Source organism: Schistocerca piceifrons, chromosome 1 (genome assembly GCF_021461385.2).
Source record: "Schistocerca piceifrons isolate TAMUIC-IGC-003096 chromosome 1, iqSchPice1.1, whole genome shotgun sequence".
In the NCBI taxonomy this organism is placed as follows: Eukaryota; Metazoa; Arthropoda; class Insecta; order Orthoptera; family Acrididae; genus Schistocerca; species Schistocerca piceifrons.
Window position 1 is genome coordinate 53,584,461 of NC_060138.1, and position 14,897 is coordinate 53,599,357.

Consider the following 14,897-nt stretch of genomic DNA (forward strand, 5'->3'; position numbering starts at 1 on the left):
GAAATAATTTAAACAAAAACTGTTTGATCATTGCAACTATGCTGATGTTAAGGAAATACTGCAGAAGATCGTGTACATAATATATTACCAGAAAGAATTAATTTGAACATCAAGAAAAGTTTTTAAAGACATTTAAACTTCTTAAAACACGAATAAATAAAAAACTGCACATTGAATTACATGTGCTCCAATCTTAACAGAAGCATAAATAGCACTTTATGGAGGATATCAGCAAGTCTGGGGATAATTTATAATATATTAATGAACACAAGGACATCGTCTCCGTGAGAGATAGGTTTAGGGTAGAAACTGATCTTTATCCTTCTCAGCTCAGCCAGACTAGTTATGAGCATTTCACGCAATTGTATGGAAGTTACCAAAACTTATACATAATATGGAAGATTTATACCCATGCCACAAAAAACAATTTATAAATCATATTAGACAATCTCTTAAATACTTGAGAACGACAGAAAAGAGATGTTATAAACCTGACTAGCCTTTCGACTACACTTTCTGGACATTAATAGGATGTTATTTATCTGAGGTGATCACACCTATATTACAGCTCTTTCACTGGAAAACTGACTTACCCATCACAGTACAAAAATGAACAGGGTAATTTGCCAGCCATTGAATATTACATTGTATCAAATACAATCTTAAGGTTTTAGCCAATCGATAAGGACATTTCCCTAAAAACTGTCAATTTTCATGTTTACAGTATAAACCAAAAATGCAGCTTTAATGTTTTATGTTTTGACACTATTAGACACACAATCTGAGTGTCACGTAGGTTCTGCACATTAGCTTATAAAAGTTCAAGAACTACTTTCTGAGTAGAAAAAGCACAAACCAAAAATTTAAAGTAAACATTTAAATAATATCCTTAATGTAACTACAACCATCTGAGCTACCCAAGCATTACCCACCAGCCGTCATCACAGCTGTAGTTCCACCGGTACCTCGTCTCCTACCTTACAAATTTCACAGAGGTTCTCGTGGTAAACTTGCACAACTAGCACTCCTGGAAGAAAGGATATTGCCGCGACTTGGCTTTGCCACAGACTAAGGGATGTTTCCTGAATAAAATTTTCACTCTGCAAGAGAGTTGCTCTTATATGAAACTCCCTGGCAGATTAAAACTGTGTACCGGACCGAGACTCGAACTCACACACTCGGCAGCAGAGTGAAAATTTCATGCTGGAAACATCCCTGCCCCCCCCCCCCCCCCCGCCCCCCGGCTGTGGCGAAGCCAGGTCTCCTCAATATCCTTTCGTCCAGGAGTGCTGGTTCGGAAAGTTTCGCAGGAGAGCTTCTGCGAAGCTTGGAGGGTAGGAGACTATGTACTGGCGGAAGTAAAGCTGTGAAGACGGGTCGTGCGTCGTGCTTGGGTAGCTCAGATGGCCAGTTCTGCTCTTGCAGACAACCGCGAGACTGAGGCCGTTTCCACTGACTCCTACCTTGCAGAACAGACGGAGAAACATTCAGCGCTCGACTACCAGCCCCTTGAAATAGACAGTGAACAGCAGGCAGCGAAGTCACCCGGTCCCGTACTATCAAACATTCCGAGCCTATGGAACATGAACAGACATCCACGCTGGCTTCGTGGGCCGAGGACGTCGAGACACAAGATCCCGATCCGTAGCCAGCTGCGGCGCCGCCGGATCATGCCGCATAAGCAGCACAAGGAGGACCGCGTTCGGATGGGGGTGACATCACTTCCGACGTTCGCTTCTCTCCAACATCAACATGAATAACCTCACAAAACCAACGCGTTGCCAGGCTTACCGCCTGGTGACAATGAATATCAATATGACATGTTCTCCTGTCAAGATTCAACTTTTGAAAGAAACAATACAAGCCATGGGAGTTCATTTTGCTTTCCTGCAAAAGTGAAAACGACCGCACTCCCGAACTTTTGTGGTTACGCCACATATGTGACGCCCGGTGCCCTTCCGACACCGGAGTGGCAATACTAGTGTGTGATGGTATTGAAGTTACTGACATCACGTATCTACCCTCTGCTCGAGGAATAGCACTTACGGTGCTCAACACCCGATTCATTAATGTTTACGCGACGTCGGGTACCACCAGACGTCACGACCGCGCCAGATTCTACTCCACTTATGTAGCCCCCCTTTTCCTCGGACGGTACGACAACATCGTCTTCACCGGCGATTTTAATTGCGTACCTCACCCCCAGGACTAAATCCCACACTGCATGCCGTGTCAGGAACTGGGTGCGATGATCCAAGAACTTTACTTGTGCGACACGTGAGAAAAAGTCCACGGTAATCGCATTGGCCGTACTCATCTTACCAGTCATTCGGCCAGCCGACTAGATAGCAAATACGTGTCACAAGGCCTCACGGAAGGAGTGGTGGCCGCCGAACTATGGCCTCAGGCCTATTCAGATCAGAGTGCGTATATTTGCACTGTACATCTCCTCCCAAAACAAGTCTGGCGCAGCAATGGCTTTTGGAAGCCTAATATAACTCACCTCCAGGACCTCGATTGCCATCGGCAAGTTGAAGTAACGTGGACTGACTGTGAACGCAGTCACACCCGATACACCTGAACTCTGGAGTGGTGGCTTCTGTGTGTCAAACCAGCAATCCGCAGGACACGTATGCAGTTTGGCTAGGACGTGGCTGCGTGGCATCAGCGGACCCAAGAGTTATATTATGCTGCACTCAAGGACATCGACTCCTTATCCCCATTCCCGGAGAGACAACATGACCAAGGCAGAATCAAGGCTCACATACTGTCATTGAAGAAGCGCCGACTAGAAGGCTCCGTAGTCCACTCGCGGCGGCACGACCGAGCGGCCACAGAGGAAACCACTATGCACCACGTTGTGGCGGATAGGCGCCGACATCGCCAACACTTAATCACACAACTCAGGACACAAGGTAGCTTCTGTACCACCCAAGGAACCATAGTAAAGGCGGTGGGTGATCATTTTCGTCATCTTTACCAGGAAAGAACAGTAGATGACAAGGCCACTACTGAAGTGTTACAGCAGGTAACACGTACTATCGACAAGGCTACCGTGAATGCACTAACGGAGGAAGTCCTACTCGAGGAAGGTGAAGACGCCCTGGACGAAGGTGCGGCCAATAAGTTTCCTGGGCCTGATGGATTTCCCTTCGAATTCTACCGCACCTCCCGTGACATCATGATGCCACGCTGGATTATAATGTTCCGCAGACTTATGTCTCCAGACTGTGTTGTGCCGCCAGCGTTTGTAGAATGTCTTCTCATGCCGGTACAGAAGCCTGGTGGAGGGCGATCAACTAACGACTATCGGCCGCTCGCAATGTTGACCGCAGACTACAAGATTTTCGTCAGGCTTATGGCAGGCCGTATTAAGACGACATTGCCGATGATCACTTCCAATTACAAAAGATCTAGAGAGAATATCTGTATGATGCGAAATGTGGAAATTAACACTAAACAAAGAAAAGTGCGAGGTCATTCACATGGATACTAAAAGATATCCAATAAATTTTGGGTATACGATAAATCGCACAAATCTAAGGGCTGTCAATTCGACTAAATACCTAGGAATTACAATTACGAGCAACTTAAACTGGAAAGACCAAATAGATAATATTGTGCGCTTTGTTGACAGAACACTTAGAAGATGCGACAAACCCACTAAACAGACAGCCTACATTACGCTTGTCCATCCTCTGCTGAAATATTGCAGCGCGGTATGGGATACTTATCAGGTAGGTTTGACGAAGGACATCGAAAAAGTGCAAAGAAAGGCTGCTCGTTTCGTGTTATCGAGCAATAGGGATGAGAGTGTCACTGACATGAAATGCGAGTTTCTTTGCGACGGTATCTATTTACGAACTGTCAATCACCTATTGTCTCTTCAGAATGCTAAAATATTTTGTTGTCACCCGCCTACGTAGGGAGAAATGGTCATCATAATAAAATAAGAGAGATCAGAGCTCGAACGGAAAAATGTAGGTGCTCCTTTTTCCCACGCGCCATTCGAGAGTGGAATGGTAGAGAAGTAGTATGACAATGGTTCGATGAACCCTCTTCCAGACACTTAATTGCAGAGTAACCATGTAGATGTAGATATAGATGATTCTTGCCCCAGAACAGACGTCACAGGGGGGAGGATCCAACATACATTTGGTCACCGGTGACTGCAGGGCCTTAATAGCGATCGCCTCTTCCTGCCGTCTGAGAGCGGCTATCGTCTCAATCGATTTCAATCGCGCATTTGATAGAGCGCACCATAACTTCCTCCTACGACTGATGGACAGTATGGGATTTCCCCCGGGCCCAACGGCGTCTTTGGACCGCAGCTAACTCACACGTCCAGATGAATGGAAGGACGGTAGGACCAGAACCCATTATGAGGTCTCTACGACAGGTTTGTCCTCTTTCTACCTACATTTATGCAATCGCACTCGAGCCACTCCTCGGGGTCCTTAACCATCGGCTATTGGGCATCACGTTGCGGAACGTCACCTTTCGCTATAGGGCATACGCTGACGACCTGCTACTGCTGGTTCGTTCCAATGACGAAGTTCAATGCGTACTAACCTGGATTGAGCGATACGGACAAGCTGCAGGCAGTCTTCTGAACATCAACAAGTCAGCGGCGTTAAATATTAGGCGTGGTCTCGGACCGAAGGCCTCGTTCCCCTGCCACCAGTTTATGATCTGCGATTTTGGGAATCACGTTCACGAAGGATGTACGCAAAACACCTGAAGTAAACTATCGACGGTTACGACAGATCATACGCACGATGATGCGCCAGAACCTGCTCCGGGACTTGAATCAGCTACAACGTGTTGAATACTTGAACCTCTACTTCACATCAAATTTCAACCACGTGGCACAAGTCCTCCCACTACCGCTGCAGATAGGTAGCCGGCTTCAGGCAGGCTTCAGTTACTACGTTTCTGCAGGTCATATATTTAAAATACGATACGACACTCTTACCCTCCCAGTGCACAAAAAGGGGCTGGGATTGGTCAACGTCAGGGCGAGGGCGAGAGCAGCTGCCCTTTACATGAGCGACATGTGGAGACGATGGAAAGTCAACATACCTCTCTCACGGGTTGTTTACTACAGGATCTGATGCCAGTGTCTGACGTCCCCCGGTGTTGGTGCCCCACGTCGCACCACAGTTGTCTTATGTGTCCACCTTCGTTCTTGATTACAGCTATGTCAGCTCGAACCTCCCAGCCACACGTCCAGCTAAGGAAAAAGATTTTTATATCAACCTTCTGCGGGCTGTTCCCCATAACGTGGTGGAAAACAAGTACCCTAAGGTTAATTGGCGAAAAGTGTGGAAAACGATACACCATAACTTTCTGTCACCCACGATGCGTTCGAAGTGGTATCAGATCGCCAACAAAAAATATGCGACACGACAGCGGCTTCAACCTATTGGACTGACAGACTCATCTTATTGCCCAGTTTGTCACCTCTTGGATACCGATGAACATCGTTTTGCATGCGCATCATCATCCGTAGTTAGGCGACTAACACAGAGCATGTAGGCTTGTTACCTCCGGGTCGCACCTGATGTCACTGACACTCAGATGAATCTTACTTTCCCGCCGCCAAATATCGTGTGCTTACATGTTTCAAAGGATTTACCGTCGCCCATATCTTAAGGCACGGAGCAGCTTGATTACTGGTGGTTCCTACAAAATGCTCACGATGAACTCGAACGCACACCGAGATACCGTACGCTCTTCGCAAATTATTTACGCTGTCTTTTCGTTAACCCTCCACTCAGTTGGGGGGTACCAAGCTGCGGTTAATGTCCTGTGCCGCATCACACTTACGGCTGAACGTCCTGCCTTGTCAGCGGTGAGAGATGGAAGAGACAGGCTACTTCAAGGATTGCTGTTTTCCCTGAGGCACTAGCGAACCAGAATGCCTCCCTTGAAAGGGGCTGTTGAAGATATCAGATAACGGTGGCGAAGTACCAGCTGGAATCGCGTTAGTGGTTTACACTTTTATTTTTTTATTTACTTTTTGAATGCCACCTTTATTGTTGTAACACTCAGTTTCTAGAATTATCATTAGTACACGTTTCCTTAAAAAAAAAGATGGTAGAGCACTTGCCCACTAAAGGCAAAGTTCTCGAGTTCGAGTCTCAGTCCAGCACACATTTTTAATTTTCCAGGAAGTTTCAACCTGAAACCTAATTAGATCTTTAATGGTTTCAGAACCATTGTCAGACTTAGTTACATTACTTATATTACAAGTACTAATTCACTGTGATACGAGGAAAGGATGGATTTAAAGTTATCTAGGGTACTTCATGCATACCGATAGATAAGTATTTTTTATTATGGGGTATGTTATGGTGTAGAGTCAAGCGCCGGCACGCCATTCGGGAACAACAGAGAAGAAGTGGCTGTGAGAAGACTTCAGTCAATCGCACACTGACCGACCCATTTCCAGGACGACAACGCGACAACAGTGGCACCTATGTGGAGAGGACGCTACCACCGCGACCGACTGGTTATGGCACAGTTCTGTGGCAGCGCCAACGCTAGATTGCTCAGATTGTACTCTGTATGCAGCACAGATTTGGGATAGTCTATATTTAAGATGATTGCTTATTTTGTATGTCACCCTTTGCTTGCGATACATCTGTGTAATTGCAAAAGTTAAGTATTGTAACCCCCCTCCCCCCCGAACCATGGAGCTTGCCGTTGGTGGGGAGGCTTGCGTGACTCAACGATACAGACAGCCGTACCGTAGGTGCAACCACAAAGGAGGGGTATCTGTTGAGAGGCCAGAAAAACGTGTGCTTACTGAAGAGGGGCAGCAGCCTTTTCAGTAGTTTCAGGGGCAACAGCCTGGATGATTGACTGATGTGGCCTTGTAACACTAACCAAAATGGCCTTGGTGTTCTGGTACTGCAAACGGCTGAAAGCAAGGGGAAACTACAGCCGTAATTTTTCCCGAGGGCATGAAGCGTTACTGCATGATTAAATTATGATGGCGTCCTCTTGGGTAAAATATTCCGGAGGTGAAATACTCACCTATTCGCATCTCCGGGCGGGGACTACTCAAGAGGACGTCGTTATCAGGAGAAAGGAAACTGGCGTTCTACGGATCGGGCAAGTAGGTTAGAAAATTTGAAAAGGGAAATGGATAGGTTAAAGTTATATATAGTGGAAATTAGTGAAGTTCGGTGGCAGGAGGAGCAAAACATTTGGTCAGATGAATACAGGGCTATAAATACAAAATCAAATACAGTAATGCAGGAGTAGGTTTAATAATGAATAAAAAAAATAGGAGTGCGGGTAAGCTACTACAAACAGCATAGTGAACGCATTATTGTGGCCAAGATAGACACGAAGTCCGCGCCTACTACAGTAGTACAAGTTTATATGCCAACTAGCTCTGCCGATGACGAGGAAATTCATTAAATGTATGATGAGATAAAAGAAATTATTCAGGTAGTGAAGGGAGACGAAAATTTCATAGTCACAGGTGACTGAAATTGGAGAGTAGAAAAAGGGAGAGAAGGAAACATAGTAGGTGAATATGGATTGGGGCTAAGAAATGAAAGAGGATGCCACCTGGTAGAATTTTGCTCAGAGCATAACATAATCATAGCTACCACTTGGTTCAAGAATCATGAAAGAAGGTTGTATACATGGAAGAACCGTGCAGATACTAAAAGGTATTAGATAGATTATATAATGGTAAGACAGAGATTTAGGAACCAGGTTTTAAATTGTTAGACATTTCCAGGGGCAGATGTGGACTCTGACCACAATCTATTGGTTATGAACTGTATATTAAAACTGAAGAAACTGCAAAAAGGTGGGAAATTAAGGAGATGGGACCCGGATAAACTGAAAGAACCAGACGTTGGACAGAGTTTCAGGGAGAGCATAAGGGAACAGTTGACAAGAATGGGGGAAAGAAATACAGTAGAAGAAGATTGGGTAGCTTTGAGGGATGAAATAGTGAAGGCAGCAGAAGATGAAATACGTAAAAAGACGAGGGCTAGTAGAAACCCTTGGGTAATAGAAGAAATTTTGAATTTAATTGATGAAAGGAGAAAATATAAAAATGCAGTAAATGAAGCAGCCACAAAGCAATAAAAACTTCTCAAAAATGATATCGACAGGAAATACAAAATGGCTAAGCAGGGATGGCTAGAGGACAAATGTAAGGACGTAGAGGCTTATCTCACGAGAGGGAAGATAGATACTGCCTATAGGAAAATTAAAGAAACCTTTGGAGAAAGGAGAACCACTTGCATGAATAGCTTTGATGGAAACCCAGTTCTAAGCAAAGAAGGGAAAGCAGAAAGGTGGAAGGAGTATGTAGAGGTACTATACAAGGGTGATGTACTTGAGGACAATATTATGGAAATGGAAGAGGATGTAGATGAAGATAAAATGGGGGATATGATACTGCGTGAAGAGTTTGACAGAGCACTGAAAGACCTGAGTGGAAACAAGGCCCCTGGAGTAGACGACATTCCATTAGAACTACTGACAGCCTTAGGAGGGACAGTACTTACAAAACTCTGGTGAGGAAGATGTATGAGACAGGCGAAATACCCTCAGACTTCAAGAAAAATATAATAATTCCAATCCCAAAAGAAGCAGGTGTTGACAGATGTGAAAATTACCGAACTATCAGTTTAATAAGTCACAGCTGCAAAATACTAACGCGAATTCTTTAGAGACAAATGGAAAAACTGATAGAAGCCGACCTCGGGGAAGATCAGTTTGGATTCCGTAGAAATGTTGGGACACGTGAGGCAATACTGACCCTGCCACTTGAAAGGAGGGTATAAGATGAACATCAACGAAAGAAAAACGAGGATAATGGGATGTAGTCGAATTAAGTCGGGTGATGCTGAGGGAATTATATTAGGAAATGAGACACTTAAAGTTGTAAAGGGGTTTTGCTATTTGGGTAGCTAAATAATTGATGATGGTCAAAGTAGAGAGGATATAAAATGTAGACTGGCAATGGCAAGGAAAGCGTTTCCAAAGAAGAAAAATTTGTTAACATCTTGTTTAGATTTAATTGTCAGGAAGTCGTTTCTGAAAGTATTTGTATGGAGTGTAGCCATTTATGGAAGTGAAAGAATAGAAGAGACAAGAAGAGAATAGAAGTTTTCAAGATGTAGTGCTACAGAAGAATGCTGAAGATTAGATGGGTAGATCACGTAACTAATGAGGAAGTATTGAATAGAATTGGGGAGAAGAGGAGCTTGTGTGTAGAATAAGGGATCGTTTGGTAGGACACGTTCTGAGACATCGAGGGTTCACCAATTTAGTATTGGAGGGCAGCGTGGAGGGTAAAAATCGTAGAGGGAGACCAAGAGATGAATACACTAAGCAGATTCAGAAGAATGTAGGCTGCAGTAGGTACTGGGAGATGAAGAAGCTTGCACAGGATAGAGTAGCATGGAGAGCTGCATCAAACCGATCTCAGGACTGAAGACAACAACAACAACAACAAGTATTGTAAGTTTCATTTTGTCTTAAAACGAATTAATACCATTTTTTGAATGTTTGTCTATAGCACCGAGTATGCAGGTTCCCCAGAAACCACAAGGTACAACGGATTATAGATCACGCCTTGAATTTAGTACTAGAGAAAGTCATAATTACATCTAACCGTAAGAGTGCTACGTTGCTTTGTTCGTCTTTCCGTGATGTCAGTATGCTTGACATAAAACAAAAGCTGGAAATCCTTAGCAGTGTGCGGCTCCATACCATGTTCAGGACACGAGTCGTAACCAGTCAAACATAGGGCGTTGCACCACTCTGTGGGCGAACTCCAGTGGCACACACTGCAGGAGAGGAGCTGTGTATCAGGAGGCGATTCACTGTGAAAATTCCGAGAGCATGCATTCCTGGATGAGTCAGTGAATGTATTGCATCCTCCTACATATATCTCATGAAAAGACCGTAGAGGTTAGAGATTCGAGCTCACAGAGAGGCTTCCCAACAATCTTTATCCGCAAGAACCATTAGCGATTTGAATAGTAGTGATATTGGCACACAAAGTACCCTAATTCACGTAGTGCAAGGTGGTCTGCGGAGTATAAATGTAGCTGCAGATGAAGATAATGCGGTATGTGACGACAAACCAAATTCCTAATGTTGGGCGTCATGCGAGGAGTTAATGTCGTCGGTATCAGGGCGAGAAAGCCCGTAACGACTGCCCAGCCGGCGACGCCGACACCGCCGCCGACAAACAGCCGCCTTCCGCTAATCCCACCGACGCGGTCGGAGGCTCGCGTTCCGGCGGCTTCCGGCAGGTGGCAGCAGCGGCGATCTGGAGGCTGCGCGCGGCGTGCAGTTCGCGGACCGCGCAGTGTTGGCTGGGCAGGCGGAGCGCGCGGTCGTGGATTTGCAGACGCGCGTCTCGCGACGCGCCTACCCTGGCAGCGGCAGGCAACCCGCGCAGCGCACAGTAGCAGGTGAGCCGCCGGTCAGCGGAGTGCCCACCGCGGCGGGCGGCAGGTGTCTCCAAGGAAACCACGACCGCCGCACAGTGCCCGCGCAAGATCCTCTATGAGCCGCCGAAAGACTTCGTGGAGAAACGTACCGCTGAACGCGCTATTCTAAAACGGTAATACTTCAAAAACGTTAGCTGCTTTTTTAATTCGCCCTTCTGTTTCGCGCACCCATAATGAAACGCTTTCTTAGCTCTCCTTCATTCGTCAGACGGCCACTCCCCCTTTGATCAAGAGCTCCTTCTGTCCCGGAAGAGCTCAAATACTGCTGACAGCTCCTGCTTGGACAGCAACTGATCCCAGCGGTTCTAATGTACTCAAATCACACTATCATCTGTTACAGAACGGGTCGACGTTCTGTGGCCTGTACACAGAGATAAATATTTTGTACATTCCACATTTATAGCAAATATTACATGGAAGACCTTATGAAGCTTTCACAACCAACATGCATGTATAATGTATGCAGCCTTCGATATATAGTTGACTGATTAATATCTGTACTTTTTGAATGCAATCCAATCATTATACTTAAGGAATAAACATGGTTGATTTAAAGACTCTATTAACATACTCCATGCGTACGTATCAAGAGAACCTTTGTGGATAGCGTAAAACATAAGTAATATTCACGAGGTGCATTATTATCTTTGCCATCTGGGCATCCTAACCGTGGTTTTACCGATGTGACAGTACACTCCATAACTTAGTAAACAGAATCCTTTCCCATACATGTTAAATTTGATCTTCCGTTCTGTCTCTGATGACTTGAATGGGAGTAACATTTTCTAACTTTTTTTCTGGTAAAGATACAAACGAATCTGACGGAAGGGTATTGAGCAGTTAAGGACAGAGAGATTGGCAAGTGAGCTCTCAAATGGATAGGCTCCAAAGCAATGAGCGCAATATTTGTTTGCTTTTACCATCCAGTCGATACACTTGCCTTAATTAACAGCACAAGCATTGATAAGAGGATGGTAAAAATTTTCGCGTCATCGATATCAGTGTCTTTGAGACGAAGGAAAGGCTCTCATTCGACGCAGGGGGCGAGGGTAACCAGTCTCGCTCTTATTCTTTTGAGGAGTCACAAAGGCATCTGGCTAAATGGAAGAGGGTAAAACTTGATTCTTGATGCACAGGCCATGAAATGAACGATGATCGACCCGGATATTAATCCAGGGCGTCACCGTCACGCCATGATTCTAGGTCTGCGTTCTACGACACTTATCGTCATTAAGTACTGTGGCGTGGATGACGTACACGTTAAAGTCCATATGCGCCTTAACATCACACATACTGACATACTTTACTGTGTCGTTAGTGCACCATTCGCGAATGTAAATGCCTCAGTCCAAGCCATGTATCAGTTCACCGTTCGTCCGCTAATGGGTAACTGGCACGGCTGTGGATGTTTGGCCAACACGGCAGCCGCAATCGATTGAGAACTTAAGAGTCAAGTGATAAGAAATAAACTATCGAAATACAAAGAGATATAGTGCTTTTACTTATTCTCAAATGGAAATCTGAAAAGTGGATTTCGTCATTCACAGATTAGGTCGGTATTAAGAATTTTACGATACAGCTTATCTGTTCAAACGATCAATATAGTTTGAGTGTGGAGTAATTTGAAGAATTGTAGAGAGTAAGTCTAACTTGACGTGCTTAAGTAAAGACAATGGCCGCCTCCTACAACCTTATTCTTAAATTAACATATTTCAGGCTCCGGCCACGGAAATGGTATCATCAGCAACTCGTATTTGTTAAATCGCCGTTAGAAGATGTATTTAAAAACAGAAAAATAGAGGAGTAGTAAAAAACTAGGTAACTAAGTTATAAATTAAAGATTTTTACAGATTTATGTGTCCCTGAATACATTTCACTAGTTACTAGGTACCGTAGTCAGGTGCACATATTTATATATAGAAGTTCAGTTTATAATTAATTTGGCTAGCCCTTTACTATCGTACTGGTGCTTTCTTCTTAAATAAATCGTCTGATAGTGGACTTGTAGTAAGTCGAAGCAGCTAATAATATCATATCTGGTGCCCGAGCTTGAAGTATTGTGGAGGATCATTAATGCTGGGCGTTTGTTAGTGTCTTACAAGATCTCCTAGATTGTATTCTAAGACCTACCCCTTCTCCATGCTGGAAGTGTCCCGTAATTGAGAACATGCAGTACGCAAAGGCGAATCTCATGGACAGGATAGGAAGAAATATAATCCAATTTACTGTCGAAATGTCTTTCTCCGTTTATAATCGAATGAACTGCATAATTTTATAATTTTTAGCATTTAGATTAAATGACTATCAGCAGAGTGCTTCTTATACTTTTGACCATGAATTTATAAGCAATCTTTCCGACCGTGAAACTAAACCTCTTTCATCAGACTTCTGGGTGGTTCAACGCGGCCCGCAGGCTGCCACGATTTCTTCTCCTTCCTGTGTCTACCTCTTCATCTCAGAGTAGCACTTACATGACAGCTCCTCAATATTTGTGGGAATTTACCCCTCGTACAACTTATTCTATTACCTTTGAAGACACTGCATTGTGTCTTACTACAAGCCCTTTCATCCTGTCGCATTTTCACATCAGATTTTCCCACATATACCTTTCCACGCCGATTCTGTGGACGACTTACTCATTTCTTATCATATCGGTTCCCGAAATTTTCTACATCCTTCTATCCCATACCATCTCCAACATTTCGATTCTCTTGTTTTCCTGTATTCCCACAGCTCGTGATTCGCTTCCAGAATCACCATCAGAATTTTTTTCCTCTAATTCATGTCTGTGTTTTATACCTGAAAACTTATTTTAGCGATCAGTGGCCTCTTTCACTGTGCTGGTCCGCTTCTTGCATCTCACATGCTTGGTCCGCTAGGCGTGGATTAGCCTCCAAGATAGAAAGAAGAATTCGTTCACTTCTTCTTCATAGTGGTCGCCAGTTGTTTTTTACATGTATCACTAATGTCACTTCTCAGACTCCTAATTACCACTGTAACTACAAGAATAAATACGCGCAGGTATACGTCTTAATCAACACTCACCACTGCTGCTGGATTAGAGTTTGTCGCTCGATTGCGGCCCAACAATGTTGGCACAAAATTAAATATTGAGGTCAGAGCAGTAGTCGTACATGATATGATGAATCGACGTAGCTTGTGTACTAATATTGGTAAAGCAGCGAGTTGCGGTGACTGCTGCGATACGATTTTGGTTCTCCGAGTACTGACACTCCTGTGGCTGTTGAACGTGAGGCCGGGAACAGCGCGTTGCCGCCGCTGCGGGTAGTTATCTGACGGCCACGGCCACAGGCTGTGCGTTAACTGACGCCTAGCGCGCCACCCGTTTCTGTTTAATGAACCGCGAACGTTGCCTACTCTCTCCCTCTCTCTAACGCACACTCACTCCGCTCGCTTTTCGAGTCGAAAAGTTAGGATCACGACGGGGATAAAACTTTGGCGCTCCTCCACCGACCATAGAAAGCCAACGGTTCTAGTCGCCGCTCTAAATAGCAGCCCTATTTATTCCCCGTTTTCCGTTTGCCGAGAATGAAATGTCTTCATTACAAACGGTAAAACGCCTTGAAGGAGGTCATCTACATTTGCATTCATACTCCGCAAGCCAACGCAAGGTATATGTCGGAGCGTGCCATCTATCACGACTAGTAATTTCCTTTCATAAAAGAACAACCGTCTATACACCGCCGCACGAGCCATTTCTGTTATCTCGCCTTCGCGGTTCTTACGCGAAATGTCCATTGCAGGCCGTAGAATCGTTCTGCAGTTGACTATCAATGCCTGCTCTCTAGAGCCAGTCGATGCGGCCGAGCGGTTCTAGGCGCTTTAGTCTGGAACCCCGCAACCGCTACGGTCGCAGGTTCGAATCCTGCCTTGGACATGGATGTGTGTGATGTCCTTACGTTAGTTAGGTTTAAGCAGTTCTAAGTTCTAGGGGACTGATGACCGCAGATGTTAAATGTGCTCAGAGCCATTTTTTTTCTCTAGACTTTCTCTTCAGCGTTTCGCGAAAATAACGCCTCCAGGGACTAGCATTTGGGTTCACTGAGCATCTCAGTAACACTCGAGTGTGGTTCGAACTTACCGCTAACTAATCTGTCACCATGCATCTGAAATGCTTCGATTTCTTGCTTTAGTCCGATCTGGTGCGGATCCCAGACACGGAAGAATGGGTCACTCAAACGTCCTCTACAAAGACCCCTTTGTAGATGAGCCACAGTTCCCTAAGACTCTCCCAAAACCCCGAAGTCGACTATTCGCCGTTCTCATTACCATGCTTACCTCCCTGTTCCATTTCAAATCACTTTCACACGTTACGCCTACATAGTTATTCGTCGTGTGTCAAACACCACTCTACTAATGCTGTATTCGAACATTACA

The 14,897-nt window shown here is 44.8% G+C and overlaps 1 protein-coding gene across 3 annotated transcripts in view; it reads left to right on the top strand.

Moving 5' to 3' along the window:
• Positions 1 to 10,364: 10,364 nt before the first annotated feature.
• The window catches only part of LOC124801555 (nectin-4-like), a 468,485-nt gene continuing 463,952 nt past the window's right edge, over positions 10,365 to 14,897 (top strand). For 2 of the 3 annotated variants that reach the window (XM_047263082.1, XM_047263085.1), the window contains exon 1: positions 10,375 to 10,612. The gene's annotated coding sequence lies outside the window, so the exon portion shown is untranslated. Of the gene's footprint in view, positions 10,613 to 14,897 lie in introns of all 3 variants that reach the window. The other variant, XM_047263083.1, reaches the window with a different exon arrangement.